This window comes from Gorilla gorilla, chromosome 7, assembly GCF_029281585.2.
Source record: "Gorilla gorilla gorilla isolate KB3781 chromosome 7, NHGRI_mGorGor1-v2.1_pri, whole genome shotgun sequence".
Classification (NCBI taxonomy): domain Eukaryota; kingdom Metazoa; phylum Chordata; class Mammalia; order Primates; family Hominidae; genus Gorilla; species Gorilla gorilla.
Window position 1 is genome coordinate 128,315,395 of NC_073231.2, and position 19,533 is coordinate 128,334,927.

A 19,533-nucleotide genomic window follows, 5' to 3' on the forward strand; every position below is an offset into this window, starting at 1 on the left:
TTTCTGAGTTGTGTCCTTTATGATAAACCAGTCATTGTGAGTAAAGCCGATTCTTGAGTTCTGTGAGTCCTTTTAGTGAATTATGGAACCAGAGAAGGGTTCCATTACAAATATGGGAACCTCCAAATTTGTAGCCAGCTCAGACAGAAGTGTGGGTAGCCTGGGCACCTTCTTCGTATTTGCATTGGAAGTAGGAGCATTCTTGCAAGACTGAGCCCTTAAACCCTGGGTAGTTAGTGTCAGAATTGAATTGAATTATTGCCCACTCTATTGCTGTCAGAGAATTAGAGAATTGGTTAGTGTTTGGAAAAAAACTACACAATGTGTGTATTGGGGGTGGTGGCGAGAGACAATCAACTAAAAGATAGATAGGACTCTGCCCTTTTACAAAATGATAAATGCTGTGATGAAAATGATAGAGTAGTACCAATAAGAGTAACAGATGTGGTGGCCACATTTGATAGGTTGGTAAGGGAGGCCTCTCAGAAGAGGAAACACCATGCTAAGTGCAAGGAGTATATGAATCATTGAAACCCTAAGCACTACGCAGTATATTCTTTATTTTATGGAAAAATATGCTGACGGAGAGTGAGATTAAATCATGTGCCATAGTCACCCAACAAAAAAATGGTACAGCTAGAATTCTAACTTAATTCTGTCTCATCACCCCAACATCCCTTACCTATTTCAATCTGGTCCATGCTGTCCAACAGAACTTCCCAAGGACAGTTCAATTTCTGTGCTATCCTCTGGTGCATATGTGACTATGGAGTGCTGGAAATATGACTAGAGAGACTGAGAAACTGAATTTTTTTTGTCTTATTTAATTTTCATCATTTGAATTCAAACAGTAACATGTAGCTAGTGGCTTCTATCTTGCACAGTGAAGGTCTAGGATTTCTTTCTTGTGTGACACCCCCCATCACTTGGGTTTCTTCCTGACATTCTGAAGCTTTCTGGACTCCACTTTCTAAGAAAGATGTCGTCTGGCAGCAAACACACCTGCTAACGATTAGCTACATTCAACCCCCCACAGGCCTGTGTCACTATAATTAGTCACTGTGTTCCAAAAACGGATATTAATTATGTCTTTATTTCATTTTATATTTTACATACATGTTTTTTAATGTTAAAAAAACTGCAATATTTTAGGCACACCCAAATGCCGGAAGCTTATTAAACCAAAGGTGCAAGGGAGAATGCTGATTGAGACCACATGGGCATTTTCTTAGAACAAACCTTAGAGGAAAGAAAGGCAGTGTGAAGGGAAAGCCTCTGCCTCACCAAATGGCTGCAATTTTAATTATTAAGAAGTAAGCGATGTTGTCAGGCAAACCTCACAGACAGTGACCATGGGTGGATTGACTTATTTTACTCTTTCTGCATCAAGTCCCAAAAGCAAAGATCAGCATTGCAAATAATAAAACAATGCCACAGTCCAAAACCATACTCTGGAACCTTCTGTATTCTGATTGACTGACATGAGTCATGCTATGTGAACAGAACAAAGCTCATGTGTGATTCAAAATCCATGAGTTTCAGACCCAGCACAGCCACCCAAATTTGCTAAATGACTTGGGAAAATCATTTACCTCTCTGAGCTCAGCTTACACATACGTAGAATGAAGATAAAAACAGAACCAGCTGTTTTGGTGTTTGTTGAAAATTCAATGAGATAATAATTGTGTAGAATGTAGCATGACATCTGATATTAATATCGAATATGCAAAAATGAAGAGATTAAGAAGGGAAGGTGGCTGACTAGACACAGCCAGGTGGAACAGCTGCCCCCGAGAGACTGAGACAACTGGTACACTCCTAACAGATCTTCAGAGGGAAGGCATTGAGAGTGCATGGAGGGAATACACACAAGCTGGGCTGAAGGGGGAGGAAGCTGGGAACCCTGCACAGGACTACTGCACACTGGGAAACTTGTTCCTGGCCCCCAGTGACCCCAAGGGAATGGGTGAGTTGAACTGGCAAGGAGTAATTCGCTCTTGCCACTGGCATCTGGAATCCCGGCAGAGGAGATTCCTTAACCACCATAGACACTTGAGTTGGCAGAGAGGGCTGCTTAGAGAAATGATAGGAGTAATACACCAGCTAATGCAGAGCCCAGAGGTTTCGTGTGGGAGCATCTGTAGTGGAGCACAGCCAAGGAAGCCCATCTCTCTAAGCTTGACTTGCTCCCATAAGAGACTTTAGCCCTAGGGGAACTGTCCTATCTGAACTCTGTAGGGTGGCCTTGCCCATAAGATGAAGCCAGTCCTATCTGAGCCCCCCTTGGCCTGCTGGCCTCTCCCAGGGCCTCAGCCTGACTGCGCCTGCTTGCAGGGCAGCCTCAGGTGGGAGGAAAGGGGAGGGACCTGCATTATAGCTCCTGCACTGGCAGACTGTGCCTGACCAGTGAAGAGAGCTCCAGCAGGATGGCCCCCAGCAACACAACAACCCACCCACTCCCTCCCCACACTGCAGCTTCCTCCAGGCCCATGGCAAACCCTCACATTGCTTTGCCAACATGTGTATGTGCTTGTGGGTTTTGCCTTCCTTGCCCAGTCAGCATGCCTAAGGTGCATGCACTCTGCCCTGTCACTGCTGAGAGTGTACTCCACCTCCCACACACCTCCCCCACCCCCAGACCACCATTGCACTTGGAGCCTTGGTAGGCACAGAGCTAGCCAGCCCTGACCCTGCCTGCACCCAGCCCTTGCAGGAACTAGGCACAGGGAACAGCAGACCCTCCCCCACTCTGAGCTACCTCCTCTGCCTGCCTGTGGTGCACAGAGAGGCCTGCTCCCACCTGCACCCCGCCCTCATGCTAAAATCACTGTTAGCCCATCAGTTAACACAGTTACCAGCAGGGGGCTCCCACCCCCTGCCCCAGCCATGCTGCCTCTGCCACTGTGGTGAATGTCCATATAGCCCCCGGCACCCTGGCATCAATTAGCACCCTGCTGCAGCAAAAGAGCATGCACCCTGCCACTCTGCCACTACCGCTGCTGCTGGCACATGTAGATGAGAACAGATCCCACTGCCATAGCATGACAAAATGCTTTGGATGACACCACCCATCAGAATGTAGTGACCACCGGTCTGGAAGCACCTCAGGGGCTATCCCCATTGCAGTGGATTCCTAACCTTGAGAAGCCGGAGAGCAATGTTGGAGCCCGATACAAGTCCTCTATAGTCAGAGCACACAGTCCAGGAGTCAAGAGCTGAGGATTGACCCCCTAAAATCTTTCAGAAACAAAGCCAGTTAGCTGAATCCACCTTATACCACAATCAAATCTTCAACATCATCAAATAGGATAAAAGGGAAAAAAAATTCATCCAAAGTTCTGCAACTTCAAAGACTGAGGAAACATCAACCTATGAAGATGAGAAAGAACCAATGCAAGAACTCTGACAACACAAAAAGCCAGAGTGCCTTCTTTCCTCCAAATGACTGCACCACCTTTCCAGCAAGGGTTCTGAACCAGGCTGTGAGGGCCAATATGACAGAAATAGGATTCAAAATATGGATAGGAATGAAGATCATTGAGCTACAGGCATACATTGAAACTCAATTCAAGGAAGCTAAGACTCACAGTAAAATGATACAGGAGCTGACAGACAAAATAACTAGTATAGAAAGAACATAACCAACCTGATACAGCTGAAAACACACCACGTGCATTTTATAATGCGATTACAAGTATTAATAGCAGAATAGACAGAGCTGAGGAAAGAATATCAGAGCTTGAAAAATGGCTTTCTGAAATAAGACAGTCAGATAAGAATAGAGAAAAAAATGGAAAGTAGTGAACAAAACCTCCAAGAAATATGGGACTATGTAAAGAGACCAACTCTATGACTTATTGGGGACCCTAAAAGAGATTGGGAGAGTGTAAGCAACTTGGAAAATATATTTCAGGATATCATCCATGAGAATGTCCCCAACCTAGTTACGTGCCAACATTCAAATTCAGGAAATGCAAAGAATCCCAGTAAGATACTGCACAGAAGATCATCCCCAAGATACATAATTATCAGTTTCTCTGAGGTTGAAATGAAAGAAAAAATGTTAAAGACAGCTAGAGAGAAAGGTCAGGTAACTTACAAAAGTCAGGTAACCTACAAATAACTATCAGACTAACAGCAGAAACCCTACAAGCCAGAAGACATTGGGGACCTATATTCAATATTCTTAAAGAAAAGAAATTTCCAACCTAGAATTTCATATTCAGCCAAACTAAGCTTCATAAGTGAAGGAGAAATAGAAACCTTTTCAGACAAGGAAATGCTGAGGGAATTTATTACCAGACCTACCTTACAAGAATTCCTGAAGGAAGCACTAAATACAGAAAGGAAAAACCATTACCAGCGCTACAGAAACACACTTAAGCACAAAGACCAGTGACACTATAAAGCAACCACACAAACAAGTCTGTATAATAATCAGCTAATATCATGAGGATAGGATCAAATTCACACATGTCAATACTAACCTTGAATGTAAATGGGCTACATGCCCCAAATAAAAGGCACAGAGTGACATGCTGTATAAAGAACCAAGACCCATTGGTGCGTTGTCTTCAAGAGATCCATCTCACATGCTTAGACATCCACAGGCTCAAAATAAAGTGATGGAGAGAAATCTACCAAGCAAATGGAAAACAGAAAAAAAACAGGGGTTGCAATCCTAATTTCAGACAAAACTGACTTTAAACCAGCAAAAAACAAAAAAGGCAAAGAACATGACATAATAAATAAAGGGTTCAATTCAACAAGAAGACCTAACTATCCTAAATATATATGCACCCAAGACAGAAGCACCCAGATTCATAAAGCGAGTTTCTAGACACTTTCAAAGAGACTTAGACTCCCACGCAATAATAGTGGGAAACTTTGGCTGGGCATGGTGGCTCATGCCTGTAATACCAGCACTTTGGGATGCTGAGGCAGGTGGATCACAAGTTCAGGAGATCGAGATCATCCTGGCTAACACGGTGAAACCCTGTCTCTACTAAAAATACAAAAAATTAGCCAGTTGTTGTGGCACATATCTGTAGTCCCAGCTACTCAGGAGGCTGAGGCAGGAGAATCACTTGAACCCAGGAGGCGGAGGTTGCAGTGAGCCAAGATCATGCCACTGCACTCCAGCCTGGGTGACAGAGCAAGACTCTGTCTAAAAAAAAAAAAATTGTGGGAAACTTCAACACCCCACTGACAGTATTAGATATATCATTGAGGCAGAAAATTAACAAGGATATTCAGGACCTGAACTCAGCACTGTATTAAATGGACCTGATAGACCTCTACAGAACACTCCACCCCAAAGCAACAGACTATACATTTTTCTCATCACCATATAACACATACACTAAAATCAACCCCATAATTGGATACAAAACACTCTTCAGCAAACACAAAATAAGTGAAATCATAACAATCACTCTCTTGGACCACAGTGCTAGTAAAAGAAAACCTTCAGGTGAATTAAATTTAAAGGAGTTTAATTGAGCAATGAATGATTCACAAATAGGGCAGCCCCCAGAATCAGAGCAGATTCAGAGAGACTCCAGCACAGCCACATGGTGGAAGAAGATTTACAGACAAAAAAAAGGGAAATGACGTACAGAAATTGGAAGCAAGGTACAGAAACAGCTCGATTGGTTACAGATTGGTGTTTGCCTTATTTGAACATGGTTTGAACAGTTGGTTACATTTGATTGCCCAATACTCAGTAATTGGCACAGGTGTGGGCTATGGTCAGTTTTCACTTCCACTTGTTATAGTTCGTGATGTACTGAAAAAACTTTTAGGCCTAACTTAAATATGTAAGGAGGCAGCTTTAGGCTAAACTTGATTAACAGCACTATCAAATTAGAAATCAAACTAAGAATTTAACTTTAAACCATAGAATTACATGGAAATTGAATAATGTGCTCCTAAATGACTTTTGGATAAATAATGAAATTAAGTCTGAAATCAAGAAATCATTTGAAACTAATGAGAACAAAGACACAACATACCAGAATCTCATGGACTTAGCTAAGGCAGTGTTAAGCAGAAAATTTATAGCACTAAATGATCATATCAAAAAGTTAGAAAGATCTCAATCTGACAACCTAACATCACAACTAAAAGAATTGGAGAACCAAAAGCAAACATATCCCCAAACTAGCACACAACAAGAAATAATCAAAATCAGAGCTGAACTGAAGGAGACTGAGACATTTAAAACTATTCAAAAGATTAATAAATCTAAGAATTGGTTTAAAAAAATTGGTCAAATAGGTAGACTGCTAGCTAGGCTAATGAAGAAAAGAGAGAAGATTCAAATAAACACGATTAGAAACAACAAAGGGGATATTACCACTGACCCCGCAGAAATACAAGTAATCATTAGAGAATATCATGAACACCTCTGTACACATAAACTAGAAAACCTAGAAGAAATGGATAAATTCCTAGACACATACACCCTCCCAAGACTGAGCTGGGAAGAAATTAAATCCCTAAAAAGACCAATAGTGAGCTTCATAATTAAGTCAGTAAAAAATAGGCTACCGACCAAAACAAACCCAAGACAAGACAAAGTAACAGCCAAATTCTACCAGATTTACAAAGAGCTGTACCATTGCTAATGAAAATATCCCAAAGAACTGAAAAGGAGAGATCCTTCCCTAACTCATTCTATGTGGTCAGCATCATCCTGATACCCAAACCTGGCAGAGACACAACAAAAAAAGAAAACTCCAGGCCAATATCCTTGATGAACATTGATGCAAAAATCCTCAACAAAATACTAGCAAACAGAATCCAGCAGCACATCAAAAAGCTCATCCACCGTGATAAACTAGGCTTTATCCCTGAGACGCAACCTTGGTTCAACATATACAAATTTTAAAATGTGACTCATCACATAAACAGAACTAAAAACAAAAACCACATAATTATCTCAATACATACAGAAAAGGCTTTCAATAAAATTCAACATCCTTTCACATTAAAAACTCTCAATTAACTAGGTGTTTAAGGACATACCTCAAAATAATAAGAGCCATCTATGACAAACCCACATCCAACATCATACTGAGTGGACAAAAGCAGGAAGCATTCCCCTTGAAAACTGGAACAAGACAAGGTTGTTCTTTCTCACCACTTCTATTCAACATAGTACTGGAAGTCCTTTTCAGAGCAATTAGACAACAGAAATAAATAAAGAGCAACCAAATAGGGAGACAGACAGTCAGACTAACCCTGTTTGTAGACAAGACACTATATCTAGAAAACTCCATAGTATTGGCCCCAAAACTCCTTAAGCTGATAAACAACTTCAGCAAAGTCTCAGGATACAAATCAACAAACAAAAATCTGTAGCATTTCTATACACCAACAACATCAAAGTCAAGAGCCAAATCAAGAACACAATCTATTCATAATTGCCACAAAAATAATAAAATACCTAGGAATACAGCTAACCAAGGAGGTGAAAAAGCTCTACAAGGAGAACTACAAAGCACTACTCAAAGAAATCAGAGATGACACAAACAAATTTTTAAAAAATTCCATGCTCATGGATAGGAATAATCAATACTGTTAAAATGGTTATACTGCCCAAAGCAATGTATATATTCAATGCTATTCCTATTAAACTACCAATGACATTCTTTAAAGAACCAGAAAAATCTATTTAAAAAGTCATATGGAACTAAAAAAGAGCCCAAATAGCCAAGGTAATCCTAAGCAAAAAGAACAAAGCTGGAGGCATCATGCTACCCAATTTCAAACTATACTACAAGATTACAATAACCAAAACAGCATGGTATTGGTACAAAAACAGACACATAGACCAATGGAAGAGAATAGAGAGCTCAGACGTAAGGCTGCACACCTACACTATCTGATCTTGGACAAAGCTGACAAAAATAAGCCTTGGGGAAAGGACTCTCTATTCAATAAATGGTGTTGGGGTAACTAGCTATTTGCAGAATATTGAAACTGGACCCCTTCCTGACACCAAATGCAAAAACTAACTCAAGATGGATTAAAGACTTAGATATAAAACCCAAAACTACAAAATCCCTGAAAGACAACCTAGGCAATACCATTCTGGACACAGGAATCCACAAAGATATCATGACAAAGACACCAAAAACAATTGCAACAAAAGCAAAAATTGACAAATATGATCTAATTAAGCTAATGAGCATCTGCACAGCAAAAGAAATTATCATTAGAATAAATAGACAACCAATAGAACAGGAAACAATTTTGCAAACTATGCATCTGACAAAGGTCTAGTATCCAGCATCTACTAGGAACTTAAACAAATTTACCAAAAAAAAAAAAAAAAACAGAAAAACAAACAACAAAAAACAACTCCATTAAACAGTGGGGAAAGGACATGAACAGACATGGTATTGGTACTTTTCAAAAAAAAAGACATACATGCAGCCAACAAACATGAAAAAAAGCTCAACAGCACTGATCATTAGACAAATACAAATCAAAACCACAATGAGATACCATCTCACACCAGTCAGAATGGCTACTATTAAAAAGTCAAAAATAACAGATGCTAGTGTGGTTGCAAAGAAAAAGAAACACTTATACACTGTTGGTGGGAGTGTAAAAATTAGTTCAGCTGCTGTGGAAAAAGAGTCTGGTGATTTCTCAGAGAACTCAAAGCAGAATTACCATTCGACCTAGCAGTCCTATTATTGGGTATATACCCAAAGGAATATAAATTATTCTACCATAAAGACTCATGCATGCATAGGTTCATTGCAGCACTATTCACAATAGCAAAGACATGGAATCAACCTAAATGCCCATCAGTGCTGGATTGGATAAAGACAATGTGGTACATATACACCATGGCATACTATGCAGCCATAAAAAAGAATGAGATCATGTCATTTGCAGGAACATGGATAGAGCTACAGGCCATTATCCCTAGCAACATAATGCAGAAACAGGAAACCAAGTGCCACATGTTCTCACTTATAAGTGGGAGCTAAATGATGAGCACACATGGACTCATAGAGGAGAACAACAGATACCAGGGCCTACTGGAAGGTGGAGGGTGGGAGGAGGGAGATCAGGAAAATTAACTAATGAGTACTAGGCTTAATACCTGGATGACAAAATCATCTGTACAACAAATCCCTGTAATAAGAGTTTACCCATATAACAAACCTGCACATGTAACCCTGAACCTAAAATAAAAGTTTAACAAAAGAAAGATAGTAACAACTCTCACCTCCTAAAAAGTATCACCACTAAAAAGTAGTAAATGTTCGAAACGAGTGTTTTGATGATAATTAAGAAATTATTGTTTTCATTCCATGGCCATCCTTCCTTCTGGATTTTAATAAATATTTAAAAACAAAGGCAGAGCACATAATTCATATGAGATACTCAGCTAGATGTTTCAGTATGGCATACTGAGTTCTCACGACAATCCTGTAAAATACAGGGGGATCTCCACAAGGATACTGAAACTGAAACACAGGAAGGTTAAGATATTATGCAAAGACACACACAACCAGGTGGTCCAACTCAAATTTCTGTCTATTCTCTCTCTCTCTCTCTGCATTACCAATAATTCTTGATTAAGGTCTTCACTAGTGTTCTTGAATCTTTTAACCTTATCTTAAAAATGATTTTATCTTAATGAATGTATTTTTTTCTTCATATGGACTTTAAGTCACAATGCATATTTTTGACAATTCTTGTTCTCTCTCTGTCTCTCTCTCTTTCCAATTTAGTCATCTTTCTCTAGGGCTTACCACTATATTGCATTAGGCTCTGTTAAAAAATAAACTTAGGTACATTAACATTTTAAAGGTTTATTTGAGCAAACAGGAATGCATGAATTGGTCAGTGCCAAACCACAAGCAGTTTGGACCCCACCCAGAAAATGACAGGGTAAAACTTTTATAAGGTGCTGGAAGAAGTGAAACAAAGAAAATATTTGATTGGTTAAAGCAGAAAGTCCCTAGTTAAAGATTACTTAGTCGTTTCTGATTAGTTAAGCTTGTTTTGTTTTACTATTTACAGGGAGATGAGTTTCAGTTTGCTTACATAGGAACTCAAGGCATTGAAGTCGGCTCAGCCCAATGACCTCCCAATTAATTATTTTCACAGCTCCACCTTTTTTATTTTAATTTTTGATACAGGGTCTCTCTCTGTCACCCAATCTGGAGTACATTGGCTTAATCATGGCTCACTGCAGCCTCAACCTCTCAGGCTCAAGTGATCCTCCTACCTCAACCTCCGAAGTAGCTGAGACTACAGGCCTGCGCCACACCTGGCGAAATTTTTTTTTTTTTTTTTTTTTTTTTTTGGTGTTTTTGGTATTTTTTGCAGAGACAGGTTTTGCCATCTTGCCCAGGCAGGTCTCAAACTCCGGGGCTCAAGCGATCCTCCCCATTTGGCCTTCCAAAGTATTGGGATTATAGGCATAAGACACCATGCCCAGCCCATCTTAATTTTAGTATCAGCCACTGACTCTAAATATGGGACTAAAAAACTAAGGCCTCTCTTTCTCTAACTTGACTCCAACAGTTCATGCGGTAACAGCTCCCTTAAAAGTCTCAACAAATATTTCTGGATTTTCCTAGCAGGTATCTCACATGTACTCAGGAATATAATAGATGATAGACAAATAGATGATATACAGACAGATGATAGATAGATAGATAGATAGATAGATAGATAGATAGATAGATAGATAGATAGATAGATAGATATGGAGATAAAGCTTCCCTGTGATGTCTTATTTCCCTCTTTGTCCCATCACAGTGGGTGTCACCATGTCAACCTGCCATCCCTGTCCTTTGGGCTGTGTCAACCTATAATAAGAACATCTGGATGCGTCAGGCATGCCCAGACCCTGCCATAGATGCACGGGAACCCTTGGGAGGGCAAGCCTCGCAGTGCTGTGGGAACATGTGGCTCATTTTTTTCTGAGAGGGCAAAGCAGAGCCACTGGGTGACTTGCAGCATTTTAAAATGAGCGAATGTCTCTTTTGCTCTAACTTACACTGCTAACTGTATCTCCCTCTCCATCTCAGTAGGACTCAATCATACACAGATGCTCCCCAACTTACAATGGGATTATGTTCTAACAAACCCATCATAAGATGAAAATGTCCTAAGTCAAAAACGCATTTAATACATCTAACCTACTGAACAGAGTAACTTAGCCTAACCTATCTTAAACATGCTCAGAACACTTACATTAGCCTACAGTTGGGCAAAATCATCTAACATGAGCCTATTTTATAATAAAGTGTAGAATACTTCATGTAATTCACCGAATATTCAAATACAGCTTCTGCTGAATGCATATCACTTTTGCACCATCCTGAAATCCAAAAATCCTAAGTCAAACCATGGTAAGTCAGAAACCATCTGTATTTATGGGAACCTAGTTTGAAAAACTAATGTCAGTGAAAAATATTACAACAGCCCATGAATTTTGCATCCATCCTGAGGAGGAAGGTAAACTGGTCCCCTAGAATAATTTCCCCAATTCTTCCTTATGTGTCTCACCAGATCCTGAAGTAACAGGGGTTCAGGGAGACTCACATCTCAGTTATTCAAACAAGCCCAGGTAAATTTTCCCCAGGCTCAAGCCAAAGCTTGCCTCTTAAAAACTGCTAAGTAAAATCCAAAATTCATTTCTAGGACCAAACACATACAAGGAATTCTGATTTGCATGAGAGAGAGTACAATTCGCCCTCAACCAACCCAGCGCAGAGATGTCTTTCAACACCAACGCACTTTAACATGTATACCCCACTCACTGTTTAATTCCTGTACCCAGAGTCATACAGTTCTGTCATCATAGAAAACACCTCTGGGCAAACTAATTTTTCTTGAAGCCCAGCAAATAATAACAATCTCCCACACCCTTTCAAAGACCTGCTCAACAGGCAGGTTTTTGTTGCGTGAAGTGGGAGTAGTGGTTGACTTTGCAAGCATCATCAACCTTCACGATGCACAATCTAAGCTTGTGGTGGATCAATGTAGCCCCCAAACACCTCCATAATAGTGATAATTGTAACAGCTCTGTATAATACAACATAGTTTTCAAAATAAATGAGAGATATGCTGAGACAAAATACGAGAATGCTGAGACATGGGTTAGGTTATTTGTCCAAGGCAAGCTGGGATGCAAAGCAAAGTCTGGGTGCTTGCCATTTATTCACTGTTCTCCCCATTCCCCTCCCACCTTCTTCTATCTTCTATTTAAGTTACGATTTCAGGCCTGGCCCCGATTTCTACTTCGGGAGGATCGCATGGTTTTGTACTTTTAGCACTAATTTTTCAGTGTAGGTTTCCTAATCATTTACCCTGAGTGATTCAAAAGAAACATAAGGTAGATTCTTACCTTTGAAAAGCTTTCCCAAATGTCCATTAATGATAGACTGGATTAAGAAAATGTGGCACATATACATCATGGAATACCATGCAGCCATAAAAAAGGATGAGTTCATGTCCTTTGTAGGGACATGGATGAAGCTGGAAACCATCATTCTCAGCAAACTATCACAAGGACAAAAAACCAAACACTGCATGTTCTCACTCATAGGTGGGAATTGAACAATGAGAACACTTGGACACAGGAAGGGGAACATCACACACTGGGGCCTGTCGTGGGGTTGGGGGAGGGGGGAGGGATAGCATTAGGAGATATACCTAATGCCAAATGACGAGTTAATGGGTGTAGCACACCAACATGGCACATGTACACATAAGCAACAAACCTGCACGTTGTGCACATGTACCCTAGAACTTAAAGTATAATAAAAAAAAAAAAAAGAAAAGCTTTCAGTCTAGTTGAGGCTGTGACCAATGTCCAAGAAACAAACTGAGAGTAACGTTTATTGACATCAGTGTGGGCCAGCAGAAATAGGCATTTTAAAAAGGAGAGGTCACTGCCAGAAGGAGACACTTTAAGAAAATAAATCTCTTGTGTTTCTCTTTTTATCTTAGTTTCCAGAAAGCTCAAAACCAGATCTGAAGTTTAATTATCTCAATTTATAATTTCCCTTGAAGTATACATAGCTGTGATATTTTCATGCTCTCACGGCACTAGGGTGTGGCGGGGCAGGGTAATTTGTTATTTCTATTTTATATCTTTGCTGTTATTTGTTCTACTGACACCTTAATGAAAATATCTGAGATAAAAGCTAATAATAATATTATAATAATAAACTAAAACTGTTAAGGAATACCCATTTTAAATTTATATATACTTATACTAACTTATGAAATTTTTGCAACAACTTGTAAAAGTGAATACACCACAAAGTCTGACAATTAGGCAAAAGCATAGACTAGAAATTAAGTTAAGAAGCAACAGCAAATTATTCCAAGTGCTTGAAGTTAGCTGATTACTATAATCGACCATAATTTTTTTCTTTAAATTTGATAACAACTGATATGTGGGAAGAAGGAGAAAAATAAACAAATACATTATATTTATTTTCTGATGAAAGACCACATGCCAACGTGACCAGTTCATACTAAGCTCAGCAGAAAACCTTTGAGCACGTATTGAGTGCCCAGGACATATGCATAAATAAAAAAGGTTAATTTCCATAGTAAAGTGTTTCGCATGCAAATATGGGCAAAAGTTATATTGAGGTAATTCACAGACATACCAAAAGCCAGCTAATATATTAAAATATGATCTGCTTTATTGGTAATCATAGAAATTTAAAATAAAATAATTAGAAATCAATTTTACCTAGTAGATTGACAAGAAATTTAAGGATTGTTAATATGTTAGTAAATGTTGTGAAGAAAGGATCACTTACTTTCATTGTTAGTAAAAGTATAAACTAATTCAATATTCTGGAAGGTGATTTGGCATCCATTAGAATTTACAAGGTGCATCCAATTAGATGAGTAATTCAACTTCAATTCATCTGTGAAATCTCTCCTACCAAAATAATTGCACTTGGGCACAAAGATGTTCATTGCAGTATTGCTTATAATAGCAAAAGTTGGAAAGTATAGAAATCTCCATCAAGTAATTTCATAGTCACACTAGGTAACACAATGCAGCCTTTAAAAGAAAGGGACTTTTAAAATGAGGAACTGAATACTGAGGAATTGAATACTGAGGAACTGAATATTGCATCGTCATGGAAACCTCTCCATGATTTTGTGCTAAATGAAAAAAGTTAATGAATAGTAGTCATAGTATGATCCCATTTATGTTTTCTGAAGGGCTGAACAAGTGTTTGTACATGTACATATGTAGGCACAGAAATTAATAAAAAATAGGTTTGGATGGATAGGTAATAAAAGATAAAGTCATTATGTCTGGGGAGGGAAATAGGTGACTAGTGATATGAAGTGAGGAGTGGGGCTGAGAGAGGAGTAAGGGGAAGGGTGGACACAAGACTCCATATGCTTTGGTAATATTTGAATTTTCAATAATGAATACTCATTCACGAATACTGTGTTATTTTTGAAATAAAATAAATTGAAAGTAACTAATTATATTGCAGTATGAACATGTCACCATCCTGGTCATTACTGATAAACTAGACAGCTAAATTGCCCAGATTGACCATCCTGCATTCTGATTTGGCCACCCCCAAGAAGTGCACCTAAGCACTTCCACTCTTTTATGATCTCAGATTCTCAGCATTTTAAAGAATCTTAAGAGTCATCCAATCAATTATTTATTCAGTGCTTGAAGCCCCTCTTAAATATGTGTGCAATTGATCTTCCAGGTTTTGCTTGATAACTCCTCTTGCTAGAGAGTCATTGCTTCCCAGGGCTTCCTACTCTCCCTTCCAGCAGCTCTGCTGGGAAGGACTCCCTTGTCTTAAGACACAATATGCCTCTATCCCTAATCCTACAGACTCTTCTTTTTGTTTTTTCTTTTTTCTTCTTTTTCTTTTTTTTAAACGGACAAATAATAATTGTGTATATTTATGGTGTAATATGTGATGTTTTGATCTATGTATACATTACAGGAAGATTCCATCAAGCTAATTAACATATACATCACCTCATCAATTTATTATTTTGTTTGTGTGTGGTAAGAACATTAAAAGCCTATTGGAGAGTCTTTAAAAAGGCAGTCTCATAGAAACGGAAAGTAGAAAAGTGGTTACGAGGCAGGAGAATGGCATGAGCCCAGGAGACGGAGCTTGCAGTGAGCCGAGATCGTGCCACTGCACACCAGCCTGGGCCACAGAGTGAGACTCTTGTCTCAAAAAAGAAAAGAAAAGAAAAGAAAAGTGGTTACCAGAGGCTAGCAGGAGAACGGAAGATGGGGAAAGGGGAGATGATAGTGAAAAGGTACACAATTTCAGTTAGACTGGAGGAACACATTTTAGTGAACTATTGCACCGCATGGTGCCCTTGCACCACCCTGAACAGAGCTTACAGACCCCTCTTCCTCCCTGAGAAGGAAGGTATTCTCAGTGAACACTGCCCCCGACCCTAAGTGAATTAGAAGACTTTCTCTCTACCTAATGTCTGTCATAGCACTTACCACCCACTTACCATAATTATCTACAAACCTAGACTGTAAGGCTTGAGCAGCAAGTACTTTTGTATCCCAGTACCTAGATCAGTGTCAAGCTCATAGGAGGTTCTCAGGCCCCATGGTGTAGTGGTTAAAAGTATAAACTTTATAATAATCCATCCAAATCTCAAACCCCTTTGCTAAATATAGGTTCTCATTTAGAGTAAGCAAAACATTTGAGGGTTCATTTCCTTAGTGGTGAGAATGAGATAAATATAGTAATATCTACTTCATAGTTTCCTTAAGAATATGAAATAAGAATAATGAATGAATGAGAGAAAGAATGAGTGAGTGAACCCATCCACCAACCAACTTCTCAAAGAACCCCACTGTTCCCAAAACTCTCCTTGTGTTCTGGAATTCTGTTAGAGCTTTTGAAAAAAGAAAGCACAGCTTAGTTTTGGCTAAGACCAACCTGAATTCAATCAATTCTAAAACAAAATCAAGAAAGAAAAAAAGAAAGCCTGCATCAACCAGTCACTACTTTCTATTTTTCTAGGAGGTGGGAATATGGACAGGATTGATCTCTGTAGCTCCTTTTTTGAACTTGGGACAATCTCAGATCTCACCTGTGGCGATTTCACAGCATAGCAGTAGAGGGTTAAAACTTACATGAACTTCATTTGAACTTTGTATGGGCTCCTCTCTTACTTTAAAAAGTTTTACATTAAACTTTGTAATGTAAGGAGAACATGCAATTTAAATTAAAGAACTGGAGGAGATTTGGGTATTTTTAAGCCTGGGTCAGCAAACTCCAAAGGCCTATAATTAGGTTTTCCCTCCGTTTCTTCTTAATCATTAAAACCATGAATGAGAATAAAGCTTAATCAGATAGATTGCCTACTCTTCCCTTAAGATATGGATCTATTATAGAAGCAAAATATCTTTAAGGATTTTTTGTAAATAACTCCCAAATATGCTGGGTTGGCCTAGCAGATTTGGTTGCAATATGAGATGATATATATAACAGATTAAAGCAATTCACCACATATTTATCAGTAACTTTTATAAGCCTATGTTCCACATAAATTAAGAAAAATTATTTTTATAAACTGTATTATTTAAATGCTCTATGATAGCTACCTCTTCAATGGATCGTATCTTTACGATCTTGTTATATCCAGTACTTCTTCTCCAATGCCAATATTCTGCACATCTCCCCTTGTCATGAGATAATATGCTCATGACGCTATTCACCCGGGGAAGACTAGAACCATCCCCGCCTGCCACCACTGGCTTTTAAAAAGTTCTAAGGAAGATCAAGTTTGATGTTAATGGCTCCAGCCTGTCTATTCTATATTGTTTTGCCATTCCTTCAGCTCCCATTTTTTAGATGAAAAGATTCAGACTTAAAAATAATAACTCTCTGGAGATCTCATACATACATCAGTTGATGAGCAAATCTATGCCCACCTTACTTCAAGCCATGATGAGTAAAATATAGTAGTTAACAACCCTAGATTTGGAATCAGAGGAGTCTGTTTCAAATTCCAATTCCATCAACCACCAATTGTGTGACTGTGAACCCCCTAGGAGCCTCAGTAGCATAATTTCTTGTAGTTATTCAATTAAACTATGCATACAATATAGTACCTTAAAAAGTAGCTAAGATACAATTGTAATACATCAAGCTGCTTTAAAGAAATGTACTATGGACTACAGGATTTTAGGCACCAGATTTGTGATGAAGCTTAGGGGGTCCTCTCAGAATACCAAAATTCACATCACATAGAAATATATATTTTCTGTAGGGAGCAGAGCCAGGGACGGGACCACAATAGGTCTTCAAGTCCATAAAGCCACCACCATGAACCACCATCTCCTCCCCTAGAGCCCTGCTCCCTTCCTTCTGCAGCTGCCCAGTGATTCCCTCCATCCTGAAGTCACTGCTGTAGAGAATGTGGGGAAACAGGAGGTTTGAGAGGGTAAGCATGATAGTGGGAAGCAGACAGGTCCCTCCAGGTACTCTAGACTCAAAGATGGATGTTTCCCTTTGAAGAGGTCACCAGGATGGCTATCAGTGCTAACTATAAAAGGATGGCCTCATAGTATGAGATTTACACAAGGACAGACACCTTCTGTCACAACATAAGAGGGCACAAGAGGAAGGGTGAGGTTCCCCTAAGGTCTTCAGAGTCCTAGTCATGTTCCCCAAAGTAAGGATCTAAAAACAGGAAAGGGGTTTCTTATGATCATTTGCTCTTCCTGCCTCCTTACTGTCTAAAGGCAACTGATGCTGATTCATAATGCCAGGACAGCCATGCCACAGTCACCATCCAGCCCGTGATGGAAATGGAGTGGACTCTCGTAGGACAGATGTGGGTGTGAATCCCAGGCTGTGTTAAACTGAGTAAGTAATTTAAGGTCTCCAAGCCTCAGGCTTTAGCTTATGAAATGTATCATTAAAATGTACTATTATTATTACCATCCATTGTTATTATGCTTGTTTCTGTTATCCGCACTAAAAGAGACACATTAATTTTCTTACTACATTTATGAGAGTATATTCTTTATTTCCCATTTGCACCTCAAGATCCACTTTCCACCCATCTACTCTGTGCCCCAGAAAATCTTCTATAATCTGTGTCAACATGTTCCCTTGCCCTCTAGTTTTCAGTTTTGTTCAGCTGAAGTTGGGGAGTGGATATCAGAGATGACAGAGAATGGGTGTGGGGTGTCCAGACTCCTGCTCTGCCAGGCTACTATGGGTTAGCTATGTCCCTTTACCAAAAGCCACAGCTCCTATAACAGTATTCTTTTAAAGCATCTCTCTCCAGGTTACAGTAATTGTTCCCTCTCCTTGCCTCTTCCGTCCTGGGGATGATAATGGCTCCACATTCTTGGTGCACTACGGTACTGCAGTATGCCTTGTTGATTTCCTTAAACTCTGCCTACACCTTTATAAACAGTCTCTATACTAAATTCTCTGTAATTACCCAATTTGAGTGAGCCATTATTTTCCTATAGGGGCCTTGACACATATATCCATAAACTACGTAATTAGATCAAAGTAGCATTCCAGGTAGCCATGACCAAGACACAGAAGCAGAAAATCAATGATTAATCTCTGCCTTTTTCTACTTATAATTCCCTCTCCTTAGAATCTTCACCCTAATTGTTCCTTTCCATCATAGTAGTCAACCTTCTGTCCCTAACAATGGCCCAGACTCTAAGCATTTGTTCAGTCAACTTCAGCCTAAAATATCGCTTAATTTATTTGCAGTTAAATTGTGTTTAATTTCCCTTTCCTTCTTTTAAGAATGGCCTTTATATTTCCTTTTTCCTGTTACTGCCAAAACCAGCGCTTCCCCCTTATTAACGGTGTCTTGGTTTCATGCTACTGTGAGGCACTGGTATACACAGGGAGATGGCTCCAGCCCCAGGGATAGATCATGATTGACCTTCTCCAGTCACTGCAATCACCTCTCACACCCAGTGATGGTTTAAGGTGATAGCCATGTGTGCAAGATCTAGACTATGATAAATGAGGGGAAATCTGAAGAGGGGCAGGGGAAGCAGGATGTTAGGAGAGATTTTCCTTCTTAAGAAAAAGATACAACAAAGAAAAATGTTCTCTTCCTTTCTTCTTTCTTTCCTTCCTCCCTGACTTTGATGTTGTTATTTGAAAATGTGGTGTTTGAAGTTTAGTCAGCCATCTTTTTGCCAAGAGGAGGAAGTCAAGAGAATAAGAAGGAAGCTGACCCAAAGTCCTGACACCACTGAGCTTCTGTATTAGCCTCCCTCCAATGTACTCCTCCAGATTTCTCGTTGCATGAGATAAGAAAGCCCTTTGCATTAGCCGCTTGTCTTAGTTTGGGATGTTATAACAGAATATCATGAACTGGGTGGTTTTAAAAAACAGGTATTTATTTCTCACAGTTCTGCAGAATTAGAAGTCCAAGATCAAGGTGTCAGCAGACCAGATGTCTGTTGAGGGCATTATTCCTGGTTTGCTGATGGTCATCCTATTGTGTCCTCACCTG

General features: G+C 39.4%; 1 long non-coding RNA gene across 1 annotated transcript in view; it reads right to left on the minus strand.

Annotated features, from left to right (window-relative positions):
• The window catches only part of LOC109027966 (uncharacterized), a 154,423-nt gene that overhangs the window by 51,304 nt on the left and 83,586 nt on the right, over positions 1–19,533 (minus strand). The gene's annotated exons all lie outside the window — the stretch shown is intronic.